Here is a 16,267-nt window from a genome sequence, read left to right as displayed (position 1 = left end):
CAGGCACCACATAACCATTTCCTGCATTTTTCTGGCATTCTACATAGGCCACAAATACAGTTTTTATATGCAGATGTAGCCTACAGAGTGTCCAATCAGAAGGAAGTATTTTCATCTGTCTACAACTAATATTTTAGCTTTTATGAGAGATGAAATATATTCCTTTGATCTGTGTATATACATCAGAGCTCCCCAGACACATTGGCGCCCCTGGTCTCCTGCAGCCGAACTGTCTGGAGCCTTTTCCTTCCAGATTTCCCAGAAGGTGACAAATCTTATGGGCACCCAGGTGTCACCTCCTTCCAGAGGAAGCTCTGTCCCTTTCAGATGCTAATTGGTGACCATATGCCTCTGCCTTAATTCTGAACACATTACCATGGAATGAAGCTAAACCTACAGTGTCATATTTTCTACAGATCACATCTCAGCTACTCAAATCTTTATATTTACAGTATATCACATCTCAGCTACTCAAATCTTACATGTACGTTACGCCGGGTAGCATAAGATCTTGCCACTACCTCCAGCCTCCAACCATCACTATAATGAGCTGCCTCTCAGGCCAATAGGATTACACAAGAAGCAGACAGGGCAGGCAAGCTTTCGCATGATCAGGCATGCTAGAACTTTGCCTGCTAGAATCGGTGGGTATATGGCCAGTTGAACTCCAAATACGCTTCAGACAATGACTACACACGAAAAAGTCATGTTGGTCTTAAAGGTAATGCCTCAAAATGTCCTAAAGTGACCATTGCATTAAATAAATTAGCAACTGGTTGATCTAGATTGGCAGAGTAATGAATAAACAATTGTTTTCATAGAAGAGTTGAATTTGTCTAAATGGATTTCTATAATCTCTCTCCCTGTCTTTAAAAAAATGTTTTTTGAGAGAAGGCCTTCAGAATTGATGGATAAAGCATTATCACGCTTGAGTCTAGTGTTAGCTGCTTCTAATTTTTATGTATTGGCCAAAGTTTAAATGAATAATCACCTCTCCTCTATAGGGTTCAAATGCCCATCCAGAAAGTTGCAATGTTGTAAATCACAGTAAAATGCATGTTTAACCAGACTGGACTACAATGTGCAGCAATATCTGTACATGTGGTACAGCCTGTTGCCATGCTGTTCATTTTGAATGGGACTTCAATGCACTACACAATAGCAGCCAACAGACAACGCACCACTACACACTGTGTTGATTTAAAAAAAAGTGTTCATGTCCAATTTTGGGAATGTTAAGGTGTGCCGTCAGCTGCCATTAAACATTAATGGGCTGCCTTAGTGCAGTTCTTCGAAACACAATATAAATATGAATAGGTCCTAAATGGAATAGGTGCATAATAATCAGAAAATAAGTTATAAGATTATGAAATCATTGGGTGATTTTTTTTTTATTCCTTTAACAGCAAACCCCTATTATCTCAACTATCACCCAAAAATCCCCTGAAGAAACAGATAGTGATCTTTTCTGTAGAATATTTTTTTTCAGTTTTTGAGGTAAAAATGATATATGTAGCCTTATAAAAAATAACCTTACTGCTGTGGGCTAGGAACACTTTAGTGCCTTTCCATATGTTTACTTGTTCAGCTTGCTGTCCCAAAAATGCTGAGAATATATAATGGCTATACCCATCATGGTTGGCATTTTTAGATTGTTAGGGATATTCCCCATACATATCACAGCTCTAGCGTTTGAGAATTTGTTGCTGAGGCAACATGCATTGCACAGTTGAGTACTGTCTGTGATACTATTTTTATTTTTACTAACATGAACATTTACAGGACAAGCTTTCGTGATTTGAAAGTTTAAACCTGGTGGTAGTCAGCACCACTAAGGATTAATACACCACAAGATGTCAAGCATACAGCAATTGGGTGATGTTATTTTTTCAATTAGCAGGTTTGCTTTAATCCTTTTATTTGTACTGTTATGATTAGCACATATATCCTCAGATATAGTGGTAATTTACTACATCACTAATTTTGTGCTGGCACAGCCAGACTAGTTAAATTGTTACTAAACCCACAACACTAAAATCAGTCTGTATATGCACTAAATCATGCTTGTTGAACTCACTGTGGAACCTAAGGGGCTGTTTGATCCTTTCTTCTCTGCTCCTCCTCTTGCTGAAATTACCAGTTTGGTGTGTATTGCTAGAGATATTTTTTTTTCTTGGAAGGGTGCATGTGATCAGCACAGGGCCAATCAGCACTGTCCAGACAGAGGGTCAGGACTTTCGCATCCCCCTAGAGCAGAAACAAAACTCCTCCTACAAGCTTTAACCAGTACTCTGCTGAAGTCACAAGACTGCTCTAAATGCTGATGAGAAAAGGTATTTAGCAGTTTATATTTACTAAAATAATTGCATTTCCATGTTTTGTGTACTGTAGGAGACCAGATATAGTGAATGTAGGGTCTTGGGTTTAGGACACTTTAACATCCAGTTGTGTGCTCCAGAGTTTTCTTATTTTTCCCCTAATTTCCCCTACACATACTTAAGTATGTGAAACACATTAAGTATGTGGTCAACATTTTGTAGTAAATCAGCCCCTTTATTTTTGCCTTGCTCTGGATAAACATAGAGTTTATCATGTTACTAAGTATCTAACTTAGCAGAGGAAAGAGATTCATTTTTGTTTTTTTTCTACAGAGAAATTTGTTAGTCTAGCATATGCAAATAAAAATTGCAGATTCATGTGTTCGTATCCTTGTATATACTCAGCTGAGAAACTTAGTTCAAATTAATTGGTCCCATGGTTGCCTACTTGTGCAAAAAATGTGTCAATTTAAGAACTGCATTACATCTTAGAATTCCAGAGTCGTCTTCCTGAAACACAAAACAATAAATAAAGTGTTGATCACCCAAAAGTAAAAAATAATTAGCAATTTTTGCTTCCATTAAAATGATTTTAATTTTTACATAAAGTAAAATTTAAGCCCTTTGTAAATTTATCTCACACACAAAATGTTTGACTATTGCATGTTTCATTAAAGTATAATTATCTCTTTCCATATTCTCCCTTAAGCAGTCAAATACCATCATGGCATGTTTTTCAACTGAACAGCTAAACCTAAGGTAATTTTATTATCTAGCTTTAAATGAACAACAACTCTCTGGAGCTGGTAGGCTTTCAGGTAATATCCATTCATACCAACAACGCTATCTTACACCGAAAGGAGTTCAACTCCCTGAATGTCTTTTGCAACATTGTAACATTCTTTGAAATCGTGAAGCTCAGTGTATTGATCTCTCTGCTTTGAAATGATGTAGATGCTGCCATTTCCCAAAACGCCAGAATAGGAATTGTTACAGAGATTTTTTTTTTTCTGGCACGTTAACTCTTTCTTCAGTCTTCTGAGTTTCTTCAGTCACAAAAGATGAAAAGTGTAGTGCTTGTTCAAGAATCTGTGAGTTGAAAAAATATCTCTGGGGGATTTACTAAAGAAAAAGGTAATTCATTTTAATATTTTCACTTACGTTTTATTTCTTTTTTTTTAATAACTAAAGATCACTCTACATAAAGAAATAAATATAAAAAGCTGGAATGTAAATATATATATATATATATATATATAAAAAAACATATTATTATATATACAGTATAGTATTATGTTGTGCAGAAGATTAAGATAAAAAAAAAATTCTATGAAATATAAGGTCAACAAGGTCAACTTGAGTAAATAAGATAAGATAAGTAAATCTAGGAGACAGGGGAAGAAAGTATAGCAGCATATGCCCCCAAAAAAGCCAAACCATCCAAGATGGCATAATGATGGAGAGGAGAAGAAAAGAACACCCAGACAGGCAAAAGAGCTGATATTAAAGCCAAGCTTGCAACTGTGTTCCCCCAAAAATGTGCCCAGTGATGAAAAAAAGGGGCAAGGGACCAACAAGAGTAAAAAGGGGTACCCTTTGTAGAGTCCTCACTAAGTGGTCTGCTACATACTATATGATGGAATAGAGACTACCAGTTAAAAGGTGTGTTGTATGTAGGTGTAATCTGTGTGCTTTTTAAGGGTTTCCCCCCACAGGATCTGTGCTTAGGAAGCTGATGTACCTTTTATAATTCTGAGGGATTTTTTGCTATATACTTATGACAAATATAGGTGATATAATTGTGGATGAATGGGACAGTGATAGTTTAATATATAATATACACATGTATGACACATCTGTATGATGCAATATGAATGATTGTCTTTTGCTTCTAAAACGGACACTTAATTTTAGTGCTATTGAGCATTTTTATGGAATGTGTTTAAATTACTTATCTTTTGATACTTGTTTTACGTACTGTATATTTGGTGTTCCATAGTCCCTATTGCTACAACTAAACTACCTACTGTATATGTTGGTAATACTTTTGTTTGATTCATTTTGGGATGGTAGTGTTTGAGAGAGACTTTTATTTTTTGTTTCAGCATTTATTCTACCTCTCATAATTATTATTAGAAGTACAACCTTCAGCAATTGAGGGGTTTAGTTGAAAGTAGCCGAGGTAAGCAAGTACACTTTCAATGCTGATCACTCCTTCTGAAATCAACCATTTTTCCTATTAAAAAAGGTTGGCTACAAAGCAGATCCAGTGTCTTCACTGCTAATCTAGAACAAGTAAACAAATCTATATTAAATTTACTCAACTTGCTCGATTATTGTTTTAGCTCAAAAAACTCTGAAAGTAATAAAACTAGAGACAGCAAAGCAACTAGCATCTTCAGAAAAGACTCAGCAGTGGCAGGCTATCTATTTCTCTCAGTAAAAGTGAATATCAAGCTTTGTTGAGAGGAAAAAAAAGTCTGGCACACTTTATACATTCCATGGATTTAAGCAAACATCTCTGTATTTAAAGATGCTGTTGTGTTTTCTCATACTGAGTGTCAGATAGCAAGGTTATCCTTCATTACCATCTGGCAAAGAAGTTACAGTAATAAATGGAGCATCATCTATATCACTTGAGCTACTAATAATCTTCATCTCGTGTCAAAATAGCGATTCTGTCACTGGCAGCAACTTGCCAGCAGCATGATTGCTAAAATGTTCACACAAAACACTGACCTGCTGACATGTGTCACTCCCTTGAAAGCTGGATGAGCAAAGAATTGCTCCCTCACTGGCCAAAACCCTGCAGAATATATGTTTCTGGGTCAAAAGTGATGCTCATTTATCTAGCTTGTGAGGGAGTGACACATGCAAGCAAGTATTTAACTACCCTGCCACTGGTATGGGTGTAAAGGCTGGTACATACGATAGTAAAAACAGATAAAAATGTAAGCAAAAGTAACAGTAATCTGTTCATTAGTATAGTGCTTTAGACATCCGATTCCAACTGTTAGGTGCAAGCTAGAAATTTTCCAATTTTCGTTTAATGTGTACAGTAATCGTACAGAAATAATTGGAAACAAAGACCGACCCAAAAGAAGATGGCAATGAAAATAAAAATAACACACAAGCAAGAACTTTCATATTCTGGACCATTAAAGATCTACAAACAGTGAACAGTAGCATATTTTTTCTGTGACATTAGTAAGCTACACTAGTACGTAGCTACATTTGCCTTTGTCATTCAAGAATTTTTGTACAAGTTGTCATTTACATCGTGGTATGCACCTTTGTGGAAAATCATACAATCATTTGTCTGATTTTCTCCTAGTATGTGCAAGGTCTAACCTGCAACAGAACTGCTAGACTGACATGGCCCATTAAATATTTATCAGAAAAGAAAAAACACCAATTACACAATTTACAGAACTCCACTAATTTTCACATAATAATGTAAACATTTGTTCAGTTTTAGAAAGGCATAGCTGCAGCATCATTTATAAAATTAAATTACAAAGTGGCATATATTTCAATTAAATATGTTACATAATTTTGGTCAAAGTGCAGTGTGCCCTTCAACCTGTCATTATAGAAATATGGAAGTTGTAATTGCTTGTTTTTGAAGTGCTTGCATAAGTACCTTGCCTTCACTACATAGTAATACCCTGACCCAGAACAAATATGTGCATATCAGATGTCTAGCGGCCACATGCTTGTTTTGGGTCAGAAACTCATTAAGCAGTGAACCAAGGATAAGAATTACAGCTTTGATTCTTGCTTTTTCAAACATAGGTTCAATAAGAAATAAACACTCATGGACCCTAATGTTCACAGCTTTGGAGTGAAATAATAACATGGAATATATTTAACAAAGAATCCTAATGCTTTTAGATTTATTGAGTGAAGATTATTCTCTTAGATTGTAAGCTCCAAGGAGCAGGGCCCTCCTAACCCTCTTATATTGAACTGTATTGTTGCTGTATTGTCTCTCGTTATATTGTAAAGCACCGAGGAACCTGTTGGCGCTTTATAAATCCTGTATAATAATAATAATAATTCTCATCTTATTAAATCAGTCTCATTATGTTTTTCTAAGGTAATGTGAACAGCTTTGCCTAAACATGAACAGTAGAGGACAATACACGAGATGCAGTGGCCCGAGGCAGGTGCGGTGTGTGCGACCGAGGAGCGCACGTGCGGCCGTGACAGGGAGGTAAAGAGGGGGAATAAAGGGGACTTACACTTTGAATATATATAAAACCGTATATAAGATCAGCCGTGACACACTTTCACAGCCCGCACTACCTCTGGCCACCACCAGATGGAGACTCCACTCCAATTCTACTGGTCGACCACACACTGGCAGATACAAATCTTACATACAATCTGATGCACTGATTAGAGTTGAGGACCAGCTTAGTAATTACACACCCTTCTAGAGTCCCTCCAGCTATCCTAGCTTGAACCCCGGTGTTAATCACCCTTCCACTGTCCACACACTCCCACACCAGACACACCACAAAAGGTAGCATGCCACCAACCAACAGTTTATCCGCAGAACGGTCTGTTAAGGCACCACACACACAGATCTCCATCTGGCAGATCTGTTACCTTTGCAATCTGCATACAATCTGCCCACACACAGTGCACTTGCATACAGATTGGCAATGAGCTTGACCAAGCGTTTAAAGGCACTAAAATACAATACAATCTAATCCAATCTAATCTTTCCGATCTAATCTCCCCAATCCAATCTCTCCGAAGATATGAGCACGTGTTTAAATACACAGAAGTTCACTAATTAATTTTAAGATTTAATTTCCCGAAGTGGGCAGTGCATAAAATATGTACAAAATATAAAAAGTTACAGAAATACAAAAAATACAAGAAGACACACAAATGACTAATTACTATAAAATAAAAAAGGAATAAAACAGAATAAAACTTTTACCCTGCGACTGGAGCAAGCCAGAAAATCAGCAATCCGTTAGTCGATCGACCAGCTCCGTACGAACTAGAAATGTCCCAATGCTCATGTACTCCTTTTATGGGGATATGGACGTAGGCGGGACATTAGTCCTCAGCCAATTGACCCTGGGGGGTGGTCCTGACCGGCCTACAGGATGTTGTGGATGCTGACCTGCCCAAGTTCGGCCCAAACACCAAGTCGGGGATTGGATTTCCGACACCAGCGCATCAGCCCGATCGCAACAGTACCAAACACCATTCGATTGTCGCAACCCAGCGCCACCTAACCATTTCCTGCATTTTCCTGGCTTTTTCCCCAAGCCACGAATATGATTTTAAGATGCAAATGCAGCGCAGAGAATGCCCTACAAGAAGGGAGCATGTTCATCTCTCTGCAACTAATATTTTAGCTTTTATGAAAGATTAAATATACTTAGAGAGCTTTCAATGTCCGGCAGACACCCTGCCTGCTGTAATTTCCTCCAAACTGGTTTTCCAAGAAGGTGATAACCTGATTAACACAAAGGTGTCACATCCCAGGAGCTGGGCTTTTCAGACTAATTGATGCTAATTGTCTATTTGTCTATTGTCTATTGAGTATTTGTGGCTGAATACACACATCTGTAATGAAAAGGACTGAACCTACATCTAATCTACTCAAATCTGTACCTTTATGTCACATGTGAATGCACTATGGTTACAATTACATATTGCCACTGATCAAATCCTATCCATTCAAATCTTACATGTACGTTACATCTCCCTCTCTTCCAGAGGATGCATAGCTGAGCCTAAACGGGTCAGCTAACGCGTCTGCCAGGAAGGTTCCCTAGGTTGGGGGGGTTCTCCCATCTAAAGCTTGACACCGCTGACAGCTCAGCCCGTCCCCCTGCTGATGTGAGAGGGCTTCTGTACAGCTCTCTGACTGATCTTAAAGGGTTTGGGTCACAACTGGCCAGCAAATCCCCCCGCGGATCCATTTCATCCACTGGCCACGGACTGTCTACTGGAGAGGTACAGGCAAACCTGTCATTGTGTGCTGTCATCATTTCCTGCCACTGGCCAGGGTCATCTGGTGGTTCTCCATTGGCTGCAACACCCAGATGCCTGAGCCTGGTATAAGGTTGTTTCTGGGTGATCTGGACCTGGTTCCATGGCTTGGTTACCATAACCTCCACCCTTGGACCTGTCTCCCACACTTCTGCTCTTTCTGCCTTAGCCAGAGACTGGTCAGCACAACCCCTGAGTTCCTCCAGGCTGACATCCAACCTATCAGCCAGCGAGAATACAGTGTTGTCAGATACAGTCTCTGAGAAAGCAGATTCAGAAGGGGTCAGTGTTCCTCCATCATCCTGTGATCCTCCCTTTGCTGTGCACAGCAATGCATCCTCAATCATGATACTCATACCTGTGGGGACAAAGGATAAATCCACAGAAGACTTTATTCCACCAGGGGTCATCCTCTGACCCGTACCACACCCTTCTACTCTGTCCTCCTCAGAACATTTGTCATCACAACACCTGAGTTCCTCCGGGCCAACATCAAACCTAACAGCCTGGAAGTACTCAGTGATGTCAGCTGCAGCTGCTGAGGTGGAAGACACTGACTGGGCTGAATTTGCCCCAACATCTTGCAGACTGTCCTCTGCAACACACAGAAATGAGTCTGCACTGGCAGCACCTGTGACTGTGGTGACAGAGGGGAAGTTACAGGAGAAAGGATTTCACCAGGGGTTGTCCTCTGACCCACGTCACACACTTCTACCCCGTCTTCAGCAGAGCGTCTGTTGGCACACCTGAGTTCCTCTGGGCTGGCATCAAATGTAACAGCCTCTGGAAACTCAGTGCCGCCAGCCACAGCTACTGAGGGGGTAGAGTCATAATGAGTCAGATTTAAACCCTCACCCTGTGGTCCCTCCTCTGCACTCCACAGCCCAGGATCCAAATAGCATGACTGGTATCTGTGGAAACAGGGGAGCAGACAAAAGAAAACTTCATCCCACAAGGGGATAGAGGGACACAACACTGGTCTATACCAGGACTTACTGAAACACAATGTGCCTTTTCCCCGGGAACTTCAGAAGAACATTCTGTTTCTGTACATATGGGTACAAAACCAAATTCCTTTTGCCCATGCAACCCCATCCTGCTATCCACTGCTGGCGGTCCCTCGGCCAGACCCCTGAGATCCTCTGGGCTGCCATCAATTCTCACATCTCCAGGGGACTCAGAGCTATCTGCCACAGGTGCCAGGTGGACAACAGTCTGAGGAGACCTTAGGCCCTCTGGGCCAGGTTCACAAGGGTCCAACCCAGCTAGATTGGGCCCTTCCACAGACAGTTCCTCTGTAGCAGTGGGCAATGACTAGTCTGGGGCCACCTGGTGGGCACCCCGAGTTACTACTGCAGAAGAGGGAAGGTCTGCCTTGCACATGTCATTATATTTGGCATCACATAAAACATCAGTTGCAGAGTCCTCTGTGATTTTAAACTCTTCTCCAAGCCTTGACTCCAGACATCCACTAGAGCCAGGCCCTGGTAAACAGTCCTTCACCCCCTGACCCTCCTCAGAATTCCCAGCGTGCACTGAGTCACTCAACAGTACATTACATGAATCTGAGGCCTCAGGTGGAAATGTAGACTTCAGGGGTGTTGACTTTGACTTGTTCTGGGTTACCAGCTGCCCCAGGTTAGTACCCAATAGTAGGTCAGTGGTATCTGCTATGCCCACTTCTCTCACTTTGCTCCTGGATCCTTTTGGCAAAGCAACACAAGCTGTAGGTAGTACAGGGGTGACTCCTCCAACCCCTATGATAACTGTGGCTTTCTTTGGGACCACATCCTCATGTGTCCTCCATCCAGGAAGAGCTAGGACATCCTTGGGTCCCTTATCTCGGAGTCCAGCTGAAACATTGTTGCCTGCGGTAACTGGCTGCAGGCTATCCACATGGCCTCCTTCATTAGTGGGATCTGTTCTGCCCACTCATTTCACTTGACTTCCAGACTCCTGGTTCAAAGAAACACAAGCCATAGGCACAGCAGGGATGGCTCCTCCAACCCCTGTGACAGCCATGGCTTCCACTGGGATCACGTCCTCACAGCTCCTCAATTCTGGAAGAGCTAGGACATTCTCTGATCCCGTATCTTGTAGTCCAACTGTAATGCTGTTACTTGCAGTAAATGGTGGCCGGTTATCCGCTTGGCCTCCTCCATTTTCTCCAACAAGAAACACAGTAGGGGGTACATTTTCCACTTTTGCTGGTGGGCTAGATATCCTCAGGTTTGGACAGGGCTGTGCGTAATGTCCCACTTGGTTACAGATAACACACTTTCAGGTCTCCATAAATGTAGGTCTGACTCTTGTAGTTCTTGATGCAGATGGAGGTAACAATGCATTACCCTGCTGGATTTGGACCCTCTCGCTTTTGTGCATTCTCTCAGTTCGCTCCATCCGCTGTTGGTAATTTCTCTCAATTTGTAGTAACGCGGAAATGAGCTGAAACTGCACCTCAGGGTCATCCCCTCCCAAAAGCTGTAGGTTTGTTCCCAGATCATCTTTCTCTCTGTGTGTTGATCTTTTGTACCGAGAGGGTTTGCGAACAGAGTCACACCGATTCATGCAGTCATCTGGAGTGGCAAAGTTGCAGGGTTTCACCGACATGGCGCGCTGTTCTAACTCCATCTCTATCAGAGCACCTAGGAGCTGGCACCTCATCTTGCCAACTGTATTGATGTCCTTTTAGATCACAGAGGTCAATCACAGTCTCATGGGATTGTCTCAGGTACCAGCGTATTAACTCATATTCCTGGGTTACCATCTTCACGTTTTTGCCCAAATAAAAGATACAAAAAGAAAAACAAAGAGAGGGAGGGGAGCAAATAGCCAAGTATGTCTTCTACAAAACAAAAATTATGCACTGAGTGAGGTTCTGTAGGTCAGTCACTTCTAACAAGCTTCCAACCTTTAGTACATGGGTTAAATGAATAAACTATACACTAATGTACTAAGCAGATCCCACCGCTGCCACCAACTATCAAGAATCACCCTGTCATGGGTCCCCCACACACCACGCCCACAGCGATTAGCTAACCGAGGCACGCACGTGCGGCCATGACAGGGAGGTAAAGAGGGGGAATAAAGGGGACTTACACTTTGAATATAAGATCAGCCGTGACACACTTTCACAGCCCGCAATGTCCGGCAGACACCCTGCCTGCTGTAATTTCCTCCAAACCGGTTTTCCCAGAAGGTGATAACCTGATTAACACAAAGGTGTCACATCCCAGAAGCTGGGCTTTTCAAACTAATTGATGCTATTTGTCTATTGTCTATTGAGTATTTGTGACTGAATACACATCTGTAATGAAAAGGACTGAACCTACATCTAATCTACTCAAATCTGTACCTTTTATGTCACATGCAAATGCACTATGGTTACAATTATATATTGCCACTGATCAAATCCTACATCTATCCACTCAAATCTTACATGACCGTTACAGTGACGCACCGGGTGACACCGGACCCGCTCCACGAAATGGTAAGTTGTAAAGCAAGCTGACAATCCCCGCAGCATGGATTCTTGGCTTTCTTTACAACTTACCTTTTCGTGAAGCGGATCCAGTGTCACCCCATATAGGTTGCATGCCGACGATCCCCGCAGGGGATCATAATGGATCAGACTCCAATCCATTATGCTAAATCAGCAGATCAAAACCATCCTGCGGGGATTGTCAGCATGCAACCTATACGGGGTGACACTGGACCTGCTTCACGAAAGGAAAGTTGTAAAGAAAGCCGACGTTCCCCGCAGGATGGATCAGATCTGCGTATTGGAGAGCATAATGGATCGGAGTCCGATCCATTATACTCAATCCGCAGATCTGATCCATTCTGTGGGGATCGTCGGAGGGGGTGTCATCAAGTGTTATCGCACCAGGTGACACCAACCCTAGGGACGCCCCTGACGAGATGCTGTGTGTTACATGTATTTGCAGTCCAAATCACATAATGAAATATAAGATACTAGCCTGAGACCCCTTCTCTTTTTGTTCATTTATAAGTAGATAACACAGCACTTGTTGGTGCCTAATACAATAAAGAACACAACAATTCAGTTGAATTAACAACACAACATCTACACATAGAAAGCAACACAAAAACACACAGTACTAGGTTGTCTCATCTGAGAATTAGGCTGGCCATTCAAAGGTCAGTTTGTTTTTGTTTAGCCAGTGGGTTGAACAAAAAACGGACCCATATCGACCACCCACAACTATGATGTGGATGTGGAATCCTCTTTACTGTGTAGATAATGACAGTGGGGAAACTCCCCCCACCATCACAATACACAAATCATCACTTGACACTATGGGGTTTATTTACTAAAGCTGGAGAGTCCAAAATCAGACTCCCTTCTGCAGAGAAACCAATCAGCTTCCAGGTTTCATTGCCAAAGCTTCATTGAACAAGCTGAGGTTAGAAGCTGATTGGTTTCTATGCAGAAGGGAGTCTGATTTTGGACTCTCCAGCTTTAGTAAATAAACCCCTATGTATAGCCAGATTTAGACTGAAGTCTAAACATAGCTGCTACAGTGGAATTCCTGAGTTCTAGGATTTCCAGATCCTAGACAAAAAAAAAATGATGTGGGCTTCTCCTCAAAATCCATGTCAGACACCCTGATCCTTATCCTGACATGCAGCCTGTCTGGTCAGGAAAGAGAGGGGCAGAAAGTGTGCACTCCCCTCCTGAAACATACCAAGCTTATCAAAATTTGGAAGCCCTCTTTAAAATAATCAAGGCCATAAAAATCTGCCCCCCTCCCCCACGGGACTGAGTAAAGAGTAGACCTTGTAATTTATTCACAAATAAACATTGTAATAATAAATATGTTGTTAAAAAAAACAGAATTCCCCCCCACCCCAAAGTAAATTCAACATCAGTAATGTCATTCAGTGTTGTAGATTTATCATCAGTTATTATGAGGACTCCCCAATGACACACCAACATGCCGTGATGATCCTCTCTTGCAAATATGTTTCTATTTTTCTATGTTTTTATGTTTCAATACTTCCATCACAAAATTACAATTTCCTGGCTGGATGCTGAATGTCAACAAACTGGCCAGTATTTTATCAATGATGTTACCCAGGATTCCCGCTGGCTTGCTTATAATTTGAAAGAAGCTGGTGAAAGCTGGTGGATGAAAAGCTGTTATTTAATTGCAGTAATGACACCTCCACTAAATTAATTAATTCCAGCTTCAGGTTTTGGGCAGGCAAACCAGTCCTATCCATTTAGTTTGCCCATTCGATGAACTGTGAACAGCTTGGGTTCAGGTTGAATTTATTGTCGATCCAAACCCAAAGCTCCTCCCTAATTATTAGTAGGGATGCGAGAACCTGGCAAAGATTGGTTTGCAGGAGGTTTGACAAACTCAACAGGTACTTCACAAACTCCAAACATAGGGGTTTATTTATTAAAAGCTGGTTCACTCAGAATCTTGTGCATTTCTACATAGAAACCAATCAGCTTACAGGTTTTATTGCTAAAGCTTAATTGACCAGGCTGGGGTTAGAAGCTGATTGGCTACCATGTACAGATGCACCAGCTTTAGTAAATAAACCCCACTGTGCCAAACCTTTCTGAAGTTTATGGGAGACATGTGGAAAATGTTCCAAGGCAAAAAACATTTTTATAAAATACTTTTGAGTGGGAAGAGGATCTTTTTTCTTGTTCAAACATTTTATTGGGTTATAAGGGTATAAGACATACAGCAGGAAGCAACAATCATTTACAGTATACGTAGCAGATGAGAACATATGGCCCAAGGCCTTATAGCAACAATATGATATTTGCAAACTTAATAGAGCAACCAGTGTAAAGAGGGGGGGGGGGGGAATGAAAGAGGAGAGAGAGAGAAAAAAAAGAAAGGGGGGAGGGGAGGAGGAGGTAGGTAAGGTGTGTGACTTCCAGGGCAGGGAGGAGGGTACGGTGCTGGACCAGTGCTCCGGAGCTGGAAGAGGATCTTTTTATGCAGCTTAAAAATACACAAATCCCATTTTATAGGGTGGTAGAAAATCCACTCTTCCAGAACAGGTCCCCAAAAGGATGTGGAGGTTTGTGGTGGTTTAAAATAAGGGGACCCCAGATATTCTGCCCTCCATAGGAATTCAAGCGTGGTAACATGATAGGTTGCCACCTGTGCAATAAGTCCATCCGTGACATTTCATATATTATTATTCATACATTACCCCTCATTACTCATTCCAAATAAGTCTAAATGTAAATAAACATGCAGTAACTGAAACAGTCCTTTAATAAAAAATGAAATTTAAAAATTGTAAACAATGCCCCCATTGTAAATCCATCATCAATTATGTCATCTTGAGATATAGATACAGCATCAATCAAGATGACCTACTAGCTGACTTGACCTGACCAGAACCTAAAGTTCACCCTCAATCACTAAGAATGAGAGCAGTAATTTAGACAAAATTGATTTATTTGTAAACTACTGTTTGAAAAATTATTTACAAAAATATTTTTATTTACTTAACTCTATATACTGTCTATTTATTCTTTCTTAAAAAAAATACACTAATGAGGATAATGAGAAGCCATATTTGCACACGATCAGGACCAGAATAGTTTAAAGGGACTTCCATAACCCTCAAGAGCCAGTTTAAATCCTTAAGCATCCTTAAAACCACCACAAACCACTCACATTTCACTTTCCGCATTGACAGCAATGCATTTCCCCAAAATATTACTGGTTGTCACTGAGAGGAAGAAAGCCCAAACGTTGGCAGATAAGAATGTTCTGGCATCTGTGGTGAGTAGGCGTAAGAATGCACTAGCATTGGTCTCAATGCTAAGGAATATGTAATGCACATAGTGTGGGGTTCAGGAGTATGTAAAACACAGAGCACAAGAGGTCAGAAGTATGTAATAAACAGAGAGTAAGGGACAGGAGTATTTAACATACAAAGTGCAGGGGTCATGAATTGCAGAGGTCAGAAGAATGAAGCACACAGAGTGAAGAGGTGAAGATTAGGTAGCATATAGATTGTAGGGTTCAGGAACATGTAATAAATAAAGTTCAAGGGTCAGGAATATACAACACAGAGTTCATTCCATCAGTCCCACTGAGAGGACACAAGTGCTGTGTGACCAAAGCTTTATATAATGTGAGGTCAAAAAGCTCCAGGTGAGAGCACAATTTGAGTGTTGGTGGAGGAACACTAATTCATGGTATGTGAAGTGGTGAATGAGTGAAGGAGTATCAAGATAGATCCAATTTATATATGGGACTTGATTTAGATATACTTCTTGTATATGGGACTTTTTTGAGTTTATGATAATTTTGTCTGAATATTTCTGAACACTTGTGTTTGTGGGTTTTCAAGAGGTGTTTATTAGTAGGACTAATATGTTTGCACTAATATGTTTAATTTAGATTTTGAGACACATTGATGAGTGTGTGAAGGGTGTAAGCGACTTCAATTGGAGTGTTTTTGTTTTTTTTTTCATTATATTTCTTGGTTGCTCGTGGGATTATTACACTTATATGGAGGTCAGAAGTATGTAATGAACAGAGTTTAGGGGTCAGGAATATGTAATACACAAAATTCAGGGGTCAGGATTATGTGGTCCAATTCTGGTCACAAATCCTCAGGAAAGGTGTGCTTGAACTTGAGAGAGTCCAGAACAGGGCAATAAAGATAAAAAGCAAGCCAGAGAACCTCAACTATGAAGAACTACAAACAATAAACTATTTCTATAAGGGAAAAAGAAAAGCACCTCTAAGTGCAATATATCGGAACATTTATTGAAATCCAAAAAGGGTAATTCACATGTTAAAAGATAAATACAGGCTTATCAGGAATCTGGGAAGCCAAATGGATTGCCTATAGAGATGCCAGGTAGCATTGACCGTGTCACCGGAGGAAGGAAAAGGCCAGCCAATCACTTGCTT

This window comes from Staurois parvus, unplaced genomic scaffold (genome assembly GCF_062004578.1).
Source record: "Staurois parvus isolate SC_StPar_1 unplaced genomic scaffold, SC_StPar_1.0 ptg000361l, whole genome shotgun sequence".
In the NCBI taxonomy this organism is placed as follows: Eukaryota; Metazoa; Chordata; class Amphibia; order Anura; family Ranidae; genus Staurois; species Staurois parvus.
The sequence above is the reverse complement of the archived record's forward strand: the minus strand, read 5'-3'. Positions refer to the sequence as shown.